General features: G+C 32.1%; 1 pseudogene across 1 annotated transcript; it reads right to left on the reverse strand.

Annotated features, from left to right (window-relative positions):
* Positions 1-1,611: 1,611 nt before the first annotated feature.
* On the reverse strand, positions 1,612-2,333 carry LOC308649285 (olfactory receptor 2W1-like; annotated as a pseudogene). Its single transcript has one exon. The product of its transcript is annotated as an olfactory receptor 2W1-like (transcript).
* Between the last annotated feature and the right edge of the window lie 2,430 nt (positions 2,334-4,763).

Below are 4,763 nucleotides of genomic sequence, written 5' to 3' on the forward strand. Positions count from 1 at the left end.
AAAAGTTGTTCAGCTCATGGAAGCTAGAAAGCAAAAGGGTTGGGAGAACACAACTATGGCTGGATATAAGAAACACCCTTCTAGGATATTCCTACTTTCTCCAACTAGCCCCCCTCCCAACAGTCCATTCAAATTATTAATTCTTTAGATGGATTAATACACTGATGAGGTTCGAGCCTTCATTGATCCCATCATTTTCCTAAACCTCCACTTCTAGACATTGCTGCATTGGGGGATATTCTAGATCCAAAGAGTGACATCAAGTATTTGAAACAGTGCTATAATTTGCAATGCAAATGCAACAAAGACAAACCAAAGAGAAAACAAAACTAGACATCTAGAAAACTATTATACTATAAAATATAATGTTCTCCTATGTATATAAATAATTCATTTTTGGTATACTTAGTTACTGGAATTTGTGAATGATGTAATATATCTCCTATCATTAGTTACAAACCTTATTGAGTCAGAACAAGCACCTCAAGAGGATAGGTGGGAGAATTGCAAATTTGAGATTAGCCTCACCAATTTAGTGAGGCCCTAAACAACTTAGAGAGAAACAGTCTCAAAATTTAAAAATAAATAAATAAATAAGAAGGGCTGGGATGTGGATAAGTTGTTAAGCATTCCTTGGTTCAATCCTCAGTACCCCACCACTTGGTAAAAAAATTGTCAGAATACACATAGTGGTAGAGGATAAAATATTAGGTTACATTGATATTCCAGAAATGTTTGTGATGAATCCTATTTTGTTTGAATATGATTATTAATTTTTAAAGATAGGTATCAGATCATAGGAAAAAAAATTCATTGAAAAGTTATCACATTTTTCCAAAACAAATATTATGTCACCTTGATAAATGGAAATCAAAAGTTTCATTTTATTAAATACCACTACAAAAAAATAATACTGCATTTCTGAAAATTCACATTAATTCTCTTATTCCAGAGATGTATACTGAAAGCCTAACTAGTCTCAAACTATTAAGATTCTCATTCTAAAAACATTAACATAATCATATAATAAAGTTTTGCTAATGAATGAGAAAAGAATTAGTCTGGATTGTCACCTTTAAAAAGACTTTGATAAATAGCTTTTATTTTTCTCTGTCATGATACAGAAATAAAGAATTAAATTACAAAGATTATTTCCTCAAGATATTCATCAACTTCCATTGAATAAACAGAAAATTTTATTATATACTGCTTATGATAATTACTGGCTTGTTGCTGTAATTCACTATTTAACATGCAATCCAAAATTTATATGACACCATGTATACAGAACTTTATGATGATTTTCCATTGCATTTAAAATACAAAAGTAGATTAACAAAACTGTTATGTGACTTGAGAAGAAAATTCATTTATTTGCTCTTTTTTATGTTAAGTGAAAATAAAAATTATTAATGACTTTTTTCCCAGACACTTGCCTATGATTAAAGGCACAAGAGCTAAATAATATTGTTATGACATTGCTTACAACAACAAATTTTTTGCAAATAAGAAGTATTATGTTAATTCATCACTATGATCTAAGGATTACTTGTTTCATGAAAATTAAAGACAGTTAGTAAACACATTTCATTACTTTATTTATTCAAATATCTATCTCTTCAAATAACTCTTCACTTTCACAGATTCATGTTGAACTCTCATTAGCTTCTTCAGTGCATCCTTTATGTCCTTATTCTGTAAGGTGTAAATGAGGGGGTTGAGACATGGAATGATGATGGTGTAAAAGAGGATGACGAACTTTCCTTGGACCTTGGAGGCAATGTTACCTGGTTGCAGGTACAAGTAGATAATAGCTCCATAGAACATGGACACAACAGTGAGGTGAGATCCTCAGGTATTAATTGCTCTGTGTTGGCCAGCTTTAGATTTCATTTTTAGCACAGCTTCAGCAATGCAGCCATAGGATATAAAGATAAAGATGAGGGGTGTGAGGACTATGTCAATGCCTAAAGCAAACACAGACATTTCTTCTGCTGTGGTGTCTACACAAGCTGTCTTGGCCATAGCTGGAAACTCACACAAGAAATGATCCAAAACATTGTTTTCACTCTTAGACAAATTTAGGGTAAATGTACATAACACTACAGAATGGCCAAACTAATACTCCAGACCATGAAAATCATCTTGAGACATAGACAAGGGTTCATGATTACCAAATAATGTAAAGGCTTACAAATAGCTGTTTAGTGGTCATAGGACATGACAGCCAGGAGAAGGCACTCAATGGAGCCCAACCACATGTAAACATAGAGTTGATTGATACAACCCACATAGCTTACTGCCTTCTTGGGTCCCCATAAGTTGAACAACATATAAGGGACAATGCAAAATATTCCATGAGGAGGAAATTAAAAAAAAATAAAAATCAGCAAAGGGGGGAACTACCCTAAAGTAAAAGTCAAAAGAAGGTGAAACTAAGTCAAGTTCAAAATAAAAAATAAACCAAAGTGACTAGGAATACAAATCATATCTCAAAAATAAACCTCAATTTTAATGGTTTAAACTTATTAATCAAAAGACATGGATGGTCCAATTGAATTAAATAAAAAGATTCAACAACATACTGTCTTCAAGGAACTCACATCCTAGGAAAAGATATCCACAGACTGAAGGTGAAAGATTGGAAGAAAACATATCACTCATATAGACGGTGTAAAGAAATGGAGGTTTCCATCCTCATATCAGATAAAGTGGACTTCAAACCAAAGATAGAAGGGATAAATAAGAACATTTCATATTGATTAAGAGAATCATACATCAATAAGACATAACAATCATAAATATATATGCCCCAAACAATGGAGCATCTGTGTATATCAAACAAGCCATTCTCAATTTTAATAATTAAGTAGACAACAACACAATAACACTGGGTTACTTTAATGCACACCTCTCACCACTGGATACATCATCCAAATAAAAACTAAATAAAAAAACTATAAAACTAAATAATGCAATCAATAATTTAGATGTAACACACCATATAAAATATTTTATCTATCATAGAGCAAATACTCTTTCTTCTCAGCAACACATGGATCCTTTTCTAAAATAATACATATGTTGTGCCACAAAGCAACTCTTAGCAAATACAAAAAAGTAGAGATACTACCTTGCATTGTATCACATCATAACAGAACAAAACTAGAAATCAATGATAAAATAAAAATATAAGACACTTCAACACCTAAAGAATAGATTATATCTATTGAATGATACATGGATTGCAGTAGAAATCAGGGAGGAAATTTAAAAATACTTAGACATTAAATAAGAACACTTACACAACATATCAAAAATTTGGGGACACTGTAAAGGCAGTGCTAAGAGGAAAGTTCCTTGCATTGAGCATATTTATTAAAAGAATAAAAAAGCCAACAAATAAATAACCTAGCATTACTTCTCAAAGCCCTAGAAAAAGAACATAAAATCACCAAAAGCAGAAGAAAACAGGAAATAATTAAAATCAGAGCTGAAATCAATGAAACTGAAACAAAAGAAACATTTTTAAAATTTGAAAAAACTGAAAAGTTGGTTCTTTGAAAAAATAAATAAAATTAACAAACAATTGGCTACACTAACAGAAAGAGAGGTAAAAGCAAAATTAATAAAGTCATGATGAAAATCAAATATCATGACTCAACTAAAATACAGAAGATAATTAGAAACTATTTTGAAAATTTGTACTCCAATAAAATAGAAAATCTCAAAGGCATCAACAAATTTCTAGAGACATATGAATGACCCAAACTGAATCAAGAAAACATACATAATTTAAACAGATTAATTTAAAGCAATAAAATAGAAAACATCATCATAAGACTAGTAACAAAGAAAAAGCCCAAGACCAGATTTTAAGCTGAGTTCTATAAAACCATCAAAGAAAAATTAACACCAATTCTCTTCAAAGTATTTCATGAGACAGAAAAGGGGGAATCCCTTCCAAACTCATCCTATGAGGCTAGAATTAACCTGATACAAAACCAGACAAAGACATATAAAAAAAAGCTTCAGACCAATAATCCTGAGAATATAGAAGCAAAGAGTCTCAATAAAATTCTGGCAAATCTCTTAAAAAGGTAGTGCACCATGATCAAGTAGGTTCCATTCTAGGAATGCAAGTTTATTTCAACATACAGAAATAAATGTAATTCATCACATCAATGTACTTAGAAACAAGAATCATGATCCTCTCAATTGATGCATAAAAGGCATTTTACAAAGTATAGCATCACTTTATGTTCAAAACACTAGGGAAACTAGGGATAGTAGAAACATACCCCAACATTTTAAAAGTTATCTATGCTAAGCCTAAAGCCAAAATCATTTTAAGGGGGGAAAAATTGAAAGCATTCCAAGACAGGGATACCCTCTTTTAACACTTCTACTCATCATAGTTCTTGAAACTCTCGCCAGAGCACTTAGACAGATGAAAGTAGTTGGGCTGGGGATGTGGCTCAAGCGGTAGCGCGCTCGCCTGGCATGCGTTCGGCCTGGGTTCGATCCTCAGCACCACATACCAACAAAGATGTTGTGTCCGCCGAGAACTAAAAAATAAATATTAAAAATTCTCTCTCTCTCTCTCACTCTCTCTCCTCTCTCACTCTCTCTTTAAAAAAAAAAAGAAAGTAGTTAAAGGACACAAATAGGAAAAGAAGAAATCAAACTATCACTACTTGCTGATGATATGATTCTATATTTAGGAGATCCAAAAAGTTCTACCAGAAAACTCCAAGAGCTAA

Source organism: Spermophilus citellus (genome assembly GCF_964194105.1).
Source record: "Spermophilus citellus genome assembly, chromosome: 5".
In the NCBI taxonomy this organism is placed as follows: domain Eukaryota; kingdom Metazoa; phylum Chordata; class Mammalia; order Rodentia; family Sciuridae; genus Spermophilus; species Spermophilus citellus.